Source organism: Podarcis filfolensis (genome assembly GCF_964270895.1).
Source record: "Podarcis filfolensis genome assembly, chromosome: W".
NCBI classification, from domain to species: domain Eukaryota; kingdom Metazoa; phylum Chordata; class Lepidosauria; order Squamata; family Lacertidae; genus Podarcis; species Podarcis filfolensis.
In genome coordinates, this window is record NC_139619.1 from 9909327 (window position 1) to 9924949 (window position 15623).

Consider the following 15623-nt stretch of genomic DNA (forward strand, 5'->3'; position numbering starts at 1 on the left):
GAAATAGAATGGAAAATTAAACAAATGAGACAAAAGACATTTGAATCTGCAGACAAATGTGGTAAACTATTGGCTTGGCAAATGAGGAGAAGACAAAAATTAAATACGGTTACAAATCTAGAAGTGGAAGGAAAGAATATATATAAGCCAAATGAGATTAGAAATTGCTTCCAGAGATATTTTAAACAATTATACACACAAGGGCCGCAGAAAGAAATGGACATAGACAAATTTCTTAAGACTTATGGATTACAAAAAAATTATCATGAAAGTAAAATAGTTTTGAATCAGAAAATAACTGAGCAGGAAATAGAAGGTGCCATTCAAAACATGCAACTGGGCAAGTCCCCGGGACCGGACGGGCTCACTTCCAGATACTATAAAATGTTGAAGGAGTGGCTATTACAACCTATGAAGGAAGTCTGCAATGAAATTTTGGAGGGGAAAAGGGCACCAGAAACGTGGAAAGAAGCTTATATTACACTTATACCGAAGACTGAGACTGAAAAGAATCAACTTAAGAACTACCGCCCTATTTCGTTACTAAATGTGGATTATTGATTTTAGATTTTATTGCATTAGCCGTATGGCCATAGCATGATATACATAGAAATAACAACATAAAATGGGGGTGGGGAGGTAAAGGTAGATATCGTCCTGGGCAAATACTTAAAAAAAAAGAAATAACAGAAGCAACAGAGGATTTAAAACATCGAGTGACCGAATAGTACAGAAACAAAAAGACAAAAAACTGCTGAGGCTGGAGGAGGATCGTTAAAGGGGTCCTTCAGCTCCTCAGATTTGTCCTAGCTCCATTGTCCTTGTACAATAAAGGTACTTGGAACTTCGTTTGATTGTGCAGCGTATCGACTGCAGCTGAGGTGTTAAAAAAGAAGTTAGTGCCGCTTTCCTCTTCATCACACTGAGCAGGAAGTTAGCTGTCATCTCGGTAATCCAACAATCAGAATCCTGCAAAAAAAGGGACACTATCCAGGGCTGGATTGGGAGATGAAGCTTGTTCATGAGAGGAGTTAAAAACCGAGATCTTTCATCTGACCAGTTAGGACAGAAGAGCATTATGTGTTCCATAGTCTCCAGAGCCGTGTCATTACAGGTGCATGTTCTGTTTGCGATGGGGACTCTGGAATAACGACCCGACAGAACTGCTGTAGGAAAACAGTTGAGACGGGCACAAGTAAAGGCCCTTCGCTTAGCCTCCGAAGAAATTGTGAAGCAGTATAGAGGGATTCCTTCAGGGGGAGGAATAGCTAGGGCTAGGCCTGAACACGGCCCTCTTGCATCGGCAGCTGTGTTAGAGAAGTCAAGTTGCTGTAGCTTCTTTTTAATTGAAGGTAGGGCCGCCGGACTGATACACTCTAATTTAAGAACAGTTTTGCAATTCAGATTAAAAAGAGAGCGGAGTTTGAGGTTAATTGTAGTTTTCCAAGGGGAATTATGAATATCTCTTAGAATCAGATTGGAAAAACCACCTCTAATTCGAGCATCCGATGCTAGTAGGTGGGAGCTATAGGAGATGGCTCGACACCATGCTCGTTTTACAATTGAGGGCTGGGCGAACTCAAGTCGTAGGGCTGCACCTGAGACGCATCTCGGAACACCGGAAAGAGATCTCAGAAACATATGAAGTGGGTGATCCAAGTTACCTGATATTGCTGTAGTCCATACTTCACAGCCATATAATAGTTTAGGAACAACTTTGGCATTAAATATTTGAATTGCTGCTGGAAGGTGTTTGCCGCCCTTCTGGTGGTAAAATCGGACAATGGCATTGGAGGTCGTGGTTGCGGCGAAAAAGGCAGATTGTAGATGGGTGGTCCAGGAGAGATTATAAGTGAATATTAAGCCTAGATATTTAAAGGCTTTTACCTTTTCTAAGTAGCCACCTGTAATCTTAAGCGGTTCCAGCTTGAGTTTGCGGGAACGAGTGAAGTGAAGGACTTTCGATTTTTTATAATTAATATTAAGAGCTTCCGCCTTACAATAGGCGATAAATGCATTAACTGCATTTGCTAGGTCCGCAGCTGTTCTGGATAAGATGACGGCATCATCTGCATAGAAAAGGGAAGCAACGGGGTGACCTGCTAAGTGAGGAGGATACTTAGTTGCTAGCTTCAAAGGGGAAATTGTATCATGAAGATAGAGATTAAACAGTAAAGGGGCCAAGAGACAACCTTGTCGGATGCCCTTGGCCGTTGGGAATGGGGTGGTAAGGGAGCCGTTGGGACCACTTCGGACGCAAGCTGTGGTGTTTGAATAAAGGGAAATAATTAAGGAGAGGAGGTGCGGATCAATTCCCAGATGGGCAAGTTTGGACCATAATCTCTGCCTAGGGATGGAATCAAAGGCGGCCTCCAGGTCCATGAAAGCGGCAAATAGGTGGCCTTGCCTTGGTGCAGTGTATTTACTGGCAAGGTGATAAAGAGTTAGACAGTGGTCCATGGTTGATGCTGACTTTCGGAAGCCAATCTGTTCTAACGGTAGAATGTTCCTCTCCTGGACCCATGAAAGAAGTTCTTCCAGTAAAACAGCGGCAAATATTTTCCCCGGAATAGATAATAAACTAATGGGGCGATAGTTCCCAGGGATGTTTGGCTGGCCGCCTTTGAAGATCGGAACTATTATAGCTTCTCTCCAGGAGTCGGGGATGTCTAGGGCGGAGGAGATAGCGGTGAATACAGGAGTCAGCTGTTCGCTCCACCAAAGAGGATCAGTCAGGAAAAGGTCCAACGGGACCATGTCTGGGCCGGGGGCCTTATTCCTTCGCATGGACATTATGATGTTGAAGATGCGAGTTGAGGTAAAGTTTATTGAAGAAGTGGGACTAAGAGAACAGGAACAGAAGTCCGACGGGGGGTGAAGGAGATCTGTAAGATGATTTGGAGAAGCGAAACTGGTTGAATAATAGGCAATCCATTCATCAGCGGAAATCTGGGTAGCTGAATTGAGTGGTGCCGAAGGTCTAACTAATCGCCAAAAGGAGCGGGAATCATGCCTCTCTACAGCCGAACGAAGAGTGGACCAAGCCTCTAGGATGTGCTGCTGTTTCTTGCAATGAATCATGTTTCTGTATGTCCTTTTAATATCTATGAGCTTTGCACGAGTTTGGGGGTCATTGGAAAATTTGATGATTCTGACCATTTTCCTAATTCGCCTTCTTAGGGCTTTACATTCCTTGTCAAACCAAGGTGATTCAGAGAAGAGGCATTGGTGGATAGGCGAGGTGGTGGTTGTGTAAGTTGTTGAGAAAGCATCAATTAATTTCCGATATTGGTCAGCGGGCAGAATTGGGTCAGAAGGGACAGCAGACATATCAAATGATTTTTGTATGTCCAGGGCAAGAGAGGAACTGAGGCTTGTCCATTTCTTTGTTTTGTATACTGGGTGACTTGGTGCCGTGGAACTATAGTTTGAGGGGGCTGAAAATGGCTCTACTAGGTTTAACAATAGAGTCAATGGAAGATGGTCACCACCAAAATATTCAGCCACTTCCATTTTTGTAGAAATTGAGAATAGCTCCGGCGTCAATAAAATGTAGTCGACAACACTGGTTCCCCGGGAGGTGATGCACGTTAACTGCTGCGAGGACAAGGGAGTGATGTTACCATTTGCGATGCAAAGATCGTTTTCCATGGCCAATTGGGCCATCAGCCTCCCCGACGCATTTGTTACAGGATCAAGAGAGCATCTGTTTCCCCAGGGGGGCTGCAGGGGATTGTCCAAGAGTGCTGCGGGAGATAATATATCATCGTCATTGGGACCTATTCTTGCATTAAAGTCACCTAAGAGGATTTGGGGAAGTCCAGGGTTAGTTATTTGAAGGTCATGGAGCCAAGACGAAAGTTCAGACCACCTTTCATTGCGGTCGAAATCATTGATTACTGGGGGCAGATATACTGTAGTTATCAACCATGGGCTTTTGGTCTTTGGAAGATGGATCTTTATAGTGAGAAAGTAAGGGGAAGATTTAATTTCCTCGCAAATAGTGAGGGATAGGTTGGTTGAAATAAGACAGGCGAGGCCAACTTGGGGGCGACCCCTGTTGGTTAGTTTACGAGCACAGGAGCTAAAGGAGCAATAATTAGGGAGAGCGATACTTTGTTGGGACCAAGTCTCTTGAAGGCACACAATGTCAAAAGAAGAGATGAAGTTTATTGCCTCAGGATCCATTTGCTTTGTCGCCCAGCCGTTAACATTCCAGGAAACAATTGTAAGGCTCTGAGATGGATTGGATGCGTCTTTAAAGGAAGGAACTGTTAGGATATTTCCGTTCCACCTTAAAAGGGAGCAGGATGTTTGTGTCACAGCCTGCGCATTTCCTGTTCACAGGATGTTTATGTTTTCTGTTGCTTTCGTTTTCACTCTTGGTGTCAAAGACACTGAAGCAGGCAGTCATGTTTTTTTGTTCTGATCAACGCTGAATTAAACTTGTAAAATAATGCTCTCCTGAGTGCGACTTTTGCTGTGTGAATCCTGCTGATAGAGTGTGCATGAGCTCCGGAATGTGGCAAGCTAGTTCTGCGAGCTCGTGTCGCTAATTGCTGAAACTGCGTATCTACGGGAGATCGGTGGACGTCCGGAGTCGACGTGGAGGCAGTGATGGCCTTTGTCTCCCTGGCAGTATCCCAACAGGAACTGCTTTTTCTTGATTTGTGAATGAGGATTGGGTCTGTTTATACCTAATGATGTCGAATTTCCGCGGAGATAGGGAGCCGGCTGGTGTTTGCCTCTGGTCTGATCTTTGTCAATTATTTCCCAAGGTGCTTTTAGGGATTACTCTTTTATGAGCTGGCCCATTACTCTCCATACATGGCAAACTAGCCAAGTGTTCTATAGTTTCGGCTGCTAAGTGTTGAATACTGACATTAGTGATCACCGGGCCTTTGAAGTGTGTTATCTCTTTCCGTAAGTATTCTTCCGGTACCTGATTATGGCCTAATTCTGCCTCGTCTAGGTACCTCAGCTTGTCCCAAGAGCCAGGTGAGTTCACCTTGGGGATGGTTCTCCTTGTTGGAGGTGGTGTAGTGTTCTCTTCAGTGTGCTGGGCTTCCTTGATTGGAGGTAGGTTAATCTCAGCCATTGTCTGAAGGTAACGTGGCCGACAGGCTGCTGGGTTTTGTTCTTGTATAGGGTTCAAATTATAGGAAATCTGGTCCTTATTGTGGGCGTCCACATTAATTTCCTTATTTATATCTCTCCCAGCCAGCTTAACTCTTAGCAAATCTAGTCTTTCTAATATTTCAGTTTGTATTGGAGATGGAAAATGGCAAAATTGCCTAATTAAGGTATTTTCTTCCACGGAGAAAAGGTCCTCATCTTCATTCTCTTGAAATTGCAGGTCTTGCAGGTGAGCATCTTTCCTTTTTAGTTTTTGAGGCTCTTGTTTCTGGAGACCAGGCCAGGTTCTGGGAGGCTGTTTCTCCTTACTAGGGTTTGCATGCTTAGTTTCCAGAAGGGGATTCGGTGGAGCCTTGTTTTCAAAAAATCTGAGAATTTTTATCTGGGTCTTTAAGAATATATATCTTGATCTGTAGATAAACTTGGCCAGGTTCTGATCTCTAAATGTAATCATTGCTCTCATTGAACAACCATCATGATGCAAATAGTCTACAGAAATAATGTCATATGGCTTTACTGCTCTTGGCAATATATCATTCAGAATGTTCAAGGAGCTCATTCTTCGATCTTTCCCTGAAAGGAAGCCCTTTGATTTTGGAAAGTTTGTAAATACCAATTTTTGGGGATTTAAAATCAAGTTCCAACATCTTGCCTGAGTAAAGGCTTGCCCATCTTGTATAATGTTGTCACCGCGATTGGGCATTGCATCGTCCCCATTTCTCGGTTTGCTGCCTTCATTGTTAGGCACCACTTCTCTCCCAGATTCTAGCTCACTGAGTGAACTGTTACCAGAGCTCTGGGGCGTTGCTTCCATCCTCCCATTTAGTTCTAAACTATGGTTCGGAGATGCCATCTTAGCCATTAGCTGTGGCGATGAATGTGGATTATAAAATCTTTGCTGACATTTTGGCTAAGAGATTGAAAAAAGTTTTGATGGAGGAGATTCATAGGGACCAAGCGGGCTTTCTCCCGAGAAGACATATGTCAGACAATGTAAGGAATATAATTGACATTTTGGAAAAGTTAGAAATGAACATAAATACTAAAGCAGTTTTGATATTTGTGGACGCGGAGAAAGCCTTTGACAATATTTCTTGGAGTTTTATGAAGAAGAATCTCCAGGGGATGGGGGTAGGCCAAGGATTTGAAAACGGTATAGGTGCAATATACTCAGAGCAGAAAGCAAAGTTAATTGTAAATAATGTGGTTACGGAAGAGTTTAAGATAGAAAAAGGGACACGTCAGGGGTGCCCAATCTCCCCATTACTTTTTATATCAGTCCTGGAGGTTTTGCTGAATATGATCAGAAGGGATCAGCTGGTTAAAGGGGTACAGGTCGGAGCTAAACAATACAAATTGAGAGCATTTGCAGATGATTTGGTACTTACGTTACAAGAGCCAGAATCTAGTACTAAAAGGGTTTTAGAACTAATTCAAGATTTTGGCCAAGTAGCAGGATTTAAATTGAACAAATCTAAAACTAAGGTATTGGAGAAAAATTTAACACCTATGGAAAGGGAGAGGTTTCAGAATGAGACAGGTTTAACTGTGGTTAAGAAAGTGAAATACTTGGGGATTAATATGACAGCTAAAAATGTGAATTTGTTTAAAGATAATTATGAAAAATGCTGGACAGAAGTAAAAAAAGATTTAGAAATTTGGTCAAAATTGAAGCTTTCCTTGTTGGGTCGAATTGCAGCTATAAAGATGAATGTATTGCCTAGAATGTTATTTTTGTTCCAAACATTGCAAATTGTTGATAAGATGGACTGTTTCAAGAAGTGGCAGAAAGATATTTCTAAATTTTTCTGGCAGGGCAAGAAGCCCAGGATAAAATTCAAGATATTAACTGATGTAAAAGAAAGGGGGGGATTTGCCCTGCCAGATTTTAAACTTTATTATGAATCAGCAGCTTTCTGCTGGTTGAAAGACTGGCTACTTCTGGAGAATACAGATATTTTGGACCTAGAAGGGTTCAATAATACTTTTGGGTGGCATGCATATTTGTGGTACGACAAGGTTAAAGCTCATAAAGCTTTTAAAAACCATATTGTCAGGAAAGCATTGTATAATGTCTGGATTAAGTATAAAGATTTGCTGGAGAACAAAACTCCCAGGTGGTTGTCCTCAATGGAGGCAAAGGCTGTGAAAAAACTTAACATGGAGTCTAAATGGCCGAAATATTGGGAAATTTTGGAACAAGAAGGGGATTTACTGAAATTGCAGAGTTATGAGAAATTGAAAGATAAAGTGCGAGACTGGCTTCATTATTATCAAATAATGGAGGTTTTTAAGTTAGACAGGAAAATTGGTTTCCAGGTGGAAAAATCAAAATTGGAGACAGAATTGTTAGAATCCAAAACAAAGAACTTGTCAAAAATGTATAACTTGCTGTTGGAATGGAATGCACAGGATGAAACAGTTAAATCAGCTATGATCAAGTGGGCACAAGATATTGGTCATAACATTATGTTTGAGGACTGGGAACGGTTGTGGACCACCGGTATAAAATTTACGGCATGTAATGCCTTAAAAGAAAATATTATGAAAATGATTTATAGGTGGTACATGACTCCAGTCAAGCTTGCAAAAATTTACCACTTGTCTGATAATAAGTGTTGGAAATGTAAAGAGACTGAAGGTACATTCTTTCACTTTTGGTGGACATGCCCAAGGATTAAGGCTTTCTGGGAAGTGATTTATAATGAAATGAAAAAGGTATTTAAATATACCTTTCTGAAGAAACCAGAGGCCTTTCTCCTGGGCATGGTCGGCCAATTGGTGTCAAAGAAGGACAGAACATTTTTTATGTATGCTACAACAGCAGCAAGAATACTCATCGCAAAGTATTGGAAGACAGAAGATCTACCCACCGTGGAAGAATGGCAGATGAAGGTTATAGATTATATGGGACTGGCAGAAATGACCGGCAGAATCCGAGACCAGGGAAAAGAGACGGCGGAAGAAGATTGGAAGAAATTTAAGGACTATCTTAAGAAACATTGTAAAATTATTGAATGTTAGAACGATGTTGATTCAGAAATTAAGTGGTTTTAAGCTGTAATGATTATGTAATCAAGAAAAGAAAGGTCAAAAATTATATAGAAATTAGGGGAAGGATTTGCTGAATTGAATTAATTAGAGATTGGAATACAGAAAGGGGAGGTATGAGGAGGTCGGGAAAGTAAGTTTTATGAATATAAGGGATTGAAATTATACTTGTTGTTGTATGTGTTTTGTATGTACTTTTGCTGTTTCTGTTTTTTGTTTTTTCTATTTTATATAAACTTTTAAAACTTTAATAAATATCTTATATATAAAAAAGGGGGGGAATAACGGAACTAGATGGTCCTCGGTGTCCCTTCCAACTCCACAATTCTATGATCCTGTGTCTTAAACACAAATCTTGAGGAATAGCGTGTGTGTGTGTGGGGGGGGGTTCTGTTTGAACTTTCCCAGCCTTTGATTTATTCTGATTTGCGCTTGCGTCCCTACTCCCCACGTGTAGAATTGCTATACGTTTGGATTTTCCTGGACATTCAAGCGTTTCCCACATGGACACTTGTTTCCAACGGCCAAATCCCGGCAATTCCGGGCGGATGGCAACCCTACCCACTTGTGCCAGATTGCCTGGCATACATTACAAGCATCTAGTCACATCCCAGGGCTAGCCGACCTGACGGGAAGAGTCCGTGACCAGAAGGAGGAGGAGTACCAGGAAGAATGGACAAAATGCAAAGATTATTTAGCTAAATATGTCAAGATAACCTAATTGGAAAAGCTTGCAAATACGAGATAGGCTTCGGATTTAAATATGTAAGGATAGGAATTAAGATGTTTCAAGCTAGATTAGAAAGAATGAAAGATGTGAAGTGATCAAGTTAAATTTTTTTTTGAGAAGATTGATTTTGGAAAACTGTTAAAATGAAATACAATGAAATTCAACCAGGAGGATTTGAGGAAGTCACTTAACAATGTTATCAAGATTGGTTTAATTGCAATTAGGATGTTTGTTTGTTTGTTTGTTTGTCTTAAAATTTTTTTGAAAAATTAATTTAAAAAACTTAAAAGAAAACCACCATAGATTATCCAGAATCCCAAGCAGCGACATTGTGAAACTTTCATAGGAATAAAAGGTAGGGGGGAAGGAGGCACAATGTCAAGCAGGCAACAGAATAAACCCGAGCACTGTGGGTCTAAAACCGGCCCCTGAATCTCTTGCTCCCCACTCTGCCCTTCTAACAAGAACATTTTTTTGCTTGCTGGATGGCTGTGTGCAATGAGAGCTCAGTCACTGAGGAAGGGTGCTGGCCCAGTGGGAGAAGTATGTGCTTGGCATGCAGGCGATCCAGAAATCCATTCAAGAGCAAAATTCCAGTTCCCATGTTTTCTGTCGAAATGGCTAATTTAAAGGGGAATAGCATGGTGCCTTCCATAGAGTCAGACCAAGGAGAAATTCTGTAAGCAAAGGTAGCAGGCTTTGAAAAGCTTATGCAGATACACAAGGACACATTGCTAAAAGAAACAAAGGGATTTGGAGGGACCATGAGTGAACAGGTAGTACCAGAATGTACAGAATTGTACCTAGAAAAAGGTTACAACTGGATTACCTTTTTGTAAACAAAAGCAACAACAACCCCCAAAATAAAACTCGGAAGCAACAGGACTCCTTAGGAACTCTTCAAAAAACAAAACACAAAACTGCATATCCCTACCTAGTCACCAAATGTGAGGGGAAACGTAAGCCAGCATCTTACACTGCTTTAAATGATAGCCAGATTCTGCAATTTTTTACCACACCAGAAGTAAAAGCACGGGGCATTAATAAGTTTTTGAAAAATCATGCACTTCATTTGTAGGCAAGGGAAAGCTTTCTGAAATGTACAAAATCTTACTAAGACACACAATCTGTTGAAATGACCAAGCAGCGGATGAGATTTGGGGACAGTGGTGTGCCGCCTGGGGCACGCCTGTTCCTTTCCATTCACCTTAAGCAAAGATGTGGTGACCTTGTGCATCCATAAATAACTTTCAGAAATGTATTTCATTACTTCCCGAAGCTTCTCAATGGGCTACCAAATGGCATTTCTTTCTATTTTGGATGAAACTGGGGAAGCAGCTTTAGAAGAAGGGGTTGCTGACATTCACTGGCCTGGAAAACACCTGATGCCAATATGATGGCATAGCGGTGTCCGCAAATTGTGGGTGGTGAATTGCTTGGATGACCTCTCTTGAGAAACGTTGCCAGAAAATGTATGAACCTGTTTGTGATAAAAGTGATTCGTAAAGCTGCAAACAGCAGGTGTCCCAAGGTTAGGGAGAAAACATGGCAACGAAAGATGGGGGAGATTAGTTCAGGGTCAAGCTGGATGGGTTGTCAAGGAAACAGTGTCCTGCCCATCTTTGTGACATCTCGTGCTGCTTGTAGAAAAGACAGAAGCTACACATCCCCGTCGTGGGATAGTTGGGAGGAGTTGGCTGAGACAGAACTGGGACGGAGAAGCAAGCGAGCAAGCGAGGGACCAACAGGGGAGATAGGTGTAGACTTTGCTTTGCTTTCACTTTATCATTTCATTTTCATTTGTATATTTTGTGCACATATTTTCCTGTATATTTTAGACAGAGAGGAGTAGCAATAGGGTTAGAGCCAAGGTTCAGAGTTAGTGTTGTGTGAGCATTTTAAAGCAGTTGAGTTTAAACAGGAGTGGATTTCACCTGAAGAGATGGCCATCATCGTGAATCTGTAAGTAGGATTTCTTCTGCTTCTTTTTTTTAATCTTCTGGGGCGAGGGCTTGGGGTCCCCCACACGGCCAGCATCCCCATGGAATTCATTTTTTTTTTATATTAAATATTTATTAGCATTTTCAAGAAACACACAACAAAGAAAAACCAAAAATAAACAAAGCAAAAAACACAAAAATACATAAAATTCAAAACTAAACAAAAAAAAAGATAGAAAAAACACATAAAGTTTCTAATACTTATTATTCTTAACCTTATTTCTCAGACCTCCTCACGCCTCCCCTTCTTGTATTCCAATTTAAATTGTCAGTCCAGCAAGTCCTTAACTTATTTCTTTAGCTTAACGTAAACATTTATTCTAACATACTATTGTTTTACTTTACTTCTTTTTTCCATTTCCTCAATTTATTTCTAACAGCCTTATTTTCAATTAATTTAAAAAGAAAAAACCAATTTTACCTTATTAAAATCCCACATCAATACTTATACCTCATTAATTATTCTTATTCTTAAGCCTTTTTCCTAAAGTCGACCAAAATTTCCCTTCCACGATTTACCCAATTTCCTTACCACTAACAAAATATAAAAAGCAAGTTATCCTTGTGTACCCTTTGGGTTCCCAACCTCCACCCACCCTTCTCCCGGTTCCAGTCCCCAACCAATATCCATCAGTCTTTATGTTATTTATTTAGCCTGGAGATCTCACGTCCGAGGCCCTTATATCTCTCTCAGTTCCTTTCTGCCGGTCTCTTTGATAGTCCTTGATGTTAAGCCCCGAGTCTCGGAGGGGCTCCGGCCCAACAGACTCCATGTTGCTTCCAGCCAGTCCTCCATACTTAAAAACAAAGCCTATGGGGTACTCCAACTCTTGTTTCAAATTTCTTTCAGATCCAAATGTCCCCAAAGCTCCAGCTTTCACCTTCAACAAATTTGTAATCCTCAGGTCTTCAGATCTCCTCCAAAGGGAGTCTCTCCATTTTCCAGACTCCCATTCAGACCAGGCTTTCCACATCCAATTTTTATTGTCCTTTTTTGTCATCATGTCAGGCCTCATATTGTAACTCTCCTTTAACTCCTGCAAGTCTCCTGCTCCTCCTTCATTTTCTTCAAAGACCACATATTGTTCCATCGTATCTGCACTTTCAGTTTCATTTATTTGTTCAGTTGAATAAGCTTCCTGTTTCAAGTCCTTATCAGGCTCAAAGATGTTGTTTACTGTCCAGTGTAGTAGTGATGCCTCTGTAGACAAAGCATTGTATTCATCTTGCAAGTTTCCCAAGAGAACCAGTGCTCTGTCCAATTCTGCTTGAAATTTACGTACTGCAGCCATTTTTATGATGTAGTGTCCCTATTACCCCTCTAGGGGGATTTTAGTTCCTTAGTATTCCTGTCAGCTCAAAACCAAAAGTCCAGTTATTTTGTAACAGTCCTCCTTGTTTTCAACAAATTATACCAAAAACCAGCAAAAACAGCAGAAACAATGTTCTCTTTTTCCAGCTGACAACTAGCTGACTAGCAGCTCACTTGACAGCTGTCAAAATCTTCAATGCAACAGGCTTTCTCATAGGACGTTCCCGGGTCTCGGGGGGGGGGGGGTGAAATTTCAGCTCCCAAAATTCTTTTTATCCTCCAGTAAATCTTCTTATAGTGTCAAAACCGTGAAGTCAGGATCTTTCATTAAAAAACAAAAGACAAATTCTCTCGACCTTAGCTACCCAGTCCTTTGCTTTAAATTGTTTACAAAGAGGGGGGGTGGACTTCCTTTTTAGCCCCTTCCCGCTCGTTCCAAATCCAAAATTAAAAAAATTTTTAAGGTTCCAATCTCCGTATTACTCACGGGTTTATGTTTTAGAGTCCAATCGGTCTTGGAAGAAGTTGGCGCTCTCTGTCTATGGCTTGCGGCTTCACTCCGTAGGCGAGGGAGTACTCTCAGCAGCACCACCCTGCCTCCGTTCCGAAGCCTTTAAAAAGGCTCCGTCGCGGATTGGGGGGGGCGCAAATGGTGCCCGCCGAGTCTCTGTGTTCACAGGCATCCGCGCCTGTGATTTTAAGGGTCTCCGCTTCGCCGCAGCGGCCAGACCCAGACGCTACGGAGCCGATTCCCTCCGGAGCTCGGAGGGAATCCGCCATTAGACAATGGCGCCAACCCGGAAGTCACCGTCATCCCCATGGAATTCAACCACTTCCTGAACAGCTTAACTTCTCTTCCCACCCCCTCCCTTTCCCCGCCTTCCCATTCTCCCTCAAATCACATTGCAGCTCAGCTGGTTAGAGAGAGCTGCAGATAGCACCAAGGTTGCAGGTTCGATTCCCATAAGGTACAGCTGCATATTCCTGCATTGCAGGGGGTTGGACTAGATGATCCCCAGGGTACCTTCCATGATCATTATTTTGGGATGCTTTTTATTACATTCATAGCCCACTTTTCATCCAAGCAGTTCAAGGTGGCATTGATGGCTTGCCTTTCCCCCCATTTCCCCCCTCACAACAAACCTGTTAGGCAGGCTAGGATGAGAGTGACTGGACCCAACATCAAACAGTGCACTTCATGACTGAGTGGGGATTTGCACTCGGATCTCCCAGGTCCTCCTAGTCCAGAATTCTAGCCACTATACACCCCCCCCTCTCTCTACCCCTTCTCCGTTTCTCAACTCTTCAGCCATCAACTGCAACAGACAGGGGTTCTGTCAGTCTTCCTGTCAGTCACTCTGGCTCTAAGAGAGTTTTCATTGCATTCTTTGGCTCATCTATGCCTTGATGCTTTGACGACCTTCCTAGCAGCCCCCTTCGCTCTCCAGGCAGGGCTGCTGTCCTAACAGCATTATGCTGAGGGCTCTTTTAAATGCTGGAAATGCTTCCCTTATCTTTCCTTTGCTGGGGGTGGGGGTGGGGGTGGGGGGAGTGTTGGAATCCCCCCCCCATACATGAGATGCACCACTGTGTTCCTGTGGAGAGCCGTTTGGGGTCTGTGGGTGCATAAAAAAACAAAAAGAGCCCTATTGCGTGGCGAGTTCCCGCCCCCCCCCAAGTGGAAATAAAGACACATGACACAATTATTTAAGGTTAATGGGCTAAATATGGCCACAACTTTCTTGGTTACAGGTGATGAGCGGTATTGGCTTAGGCATTGGTCCTGACCGACTATCCGGATTCAGCCCGTCCGCTTGAGGTCCGGGAAGGGTTAACCACCAGTAGGGAGAGTCCTGCTGATGCACATCAACTCGGACCCCCCCCCCCCGGGGTCACCGCTCAGGGGCGTGCCTTAGGCCCTCACCTCCATAGGCTTCGGACAGGGCCACGCGCCCCGGAATCCTTTATCGGACTACCCTTCAATATGCGGGGCAGGTGATGGCTCTTCCTCCCCTCTTCCATCTACAGAACAATACCAATACCAATGCCTAACCGCCAATACCCAGAAAGTTGTGACAATTTGCTACGAGGTAGGCGGCGATAAATAGGGCTGGTCATGCTCCCTGAGCCAGCGATTGGCTGTCCAGGGGCTGACGCGGCCGGGGATTCCCTCAGTCGCCCGCAACTCCACCTCCTTTGTAGGCGGAAGTGGCTTTGCTGGATCAGAGGAAAAGCCCATCTAGTCCAAACTCACAAGCAGTAGCCCACTCCTGCTGCTTCTCCTCTAGCTGTGGGCTTCAGAGGTAGAGTGCCTCTGTTCCTGGAAGCTCTATATTGCTATGCTGAGTACCGTAATAGTGAGAGATGCTGTTGTTCTCCTCCAACAATTGGTGTAATCTGCTTCCCAGCCCTGCAGGCTACTTGTCCTTGTAGCATCGGCTGCCTGCAAATTTCAGCGACGGAGTAAACATGATGTGAAGAGGAGACGCCCGAAGATGGCGGCTGTAACAACTTCTCCTTCATGAACCCTCCGGATTACAAACCTTTTATAGCCTTTTATAGCCGTCTTTTTAGCTGTTTTTATTAGACTTTTAAATCATTTTACCTCTGTTAGAAGTTTTAATCGTTTTACTTCTATGGTTGGCCAATATACGTATCAACAAGGATATTCAAACCTTCTGCTGATTAGTAACGCCGCCTTGAAGATTGGGTTATGCTGAGCAGTGGAGGAGGAGTAGCAGAGGAGTTGCGGCCATAAAAGATAAGTTCTCTTTTGTCTCCGTTTACCTCTACTTTGAACCTCCGTAGTCAGTGAGACAGCGACAAATGGGTCATGGCAAGCGACCAAGATCTGCTGAGAAAGGTTGTTCACCTCCAAGAGCAAAGCAGTCAAAGCTTGAATCTCCCCCACCATCTACTAACAATAACAGCAAAACGGAGCAAGTAATTGTTTCTGCGGTCGAAACATACAACCGCTTCTGGCCTCTGTATGATCAAGGAGAGTTGGAAAAGCTAGCTGATTCAGCGGGGGATGGAAGCCATAGGGAAGCCCTCCTCCCTGACACCTTAATTACCCCTCCGTCACTGAAACGGGAAGCATTAGGGCAAACTGCCCATGATTTAGTACCTGATCAAATACAACTGGTAATCAGGACTTTAAGCTTCATTTTCAAGGAATTGGAGGGGATTTCTTTGTCATTGAACAAACTTTCACGGGCCCTTCTGGCTCATCTACCTTCCTCAACTGAGCTATCTAATTTGCATCAATCTCCTGTGCAGCTTGTAAGTGCCTTAAAGAGACAACTTGATCAGAAATCTCTCCTTAAGGGCCTAAGATGCAGGCAGCCACTGCTCCAAAGGAATAAGCAATCTTTGATTCTTCAACCTAACAAAA

At 42.9% G+C, this 15623-nt stretch overlaps 1 protein-coding gene and 1 long non-coding RNA gene across 2 annotated transcripts in view; both read right to left on the minus strand.

Annotated features, from left to right (window-relative positions):
* Positions 1 to 15623, minus strand: part of LOC310753760 (inositol polyphosphate 5-phosphatase OCRL-like) — a gene marked incomplete at both ends in the record, with an annotated part of 379841 nt that overhangs the window by 52490 nt on the left and 311728 nt on the right.
* On the minus strand, positions 569 to 846 carry LOC310753801. The gene is made up of 2 exons (XR_014543462.1): positions 722 to 846; positions 569 to 668 (listed from the first exon to the last, which is right to left on the minus strand). It is a non-coding gene; the product is annotated as an uncharacterized lncRNA (long non-coding RNA).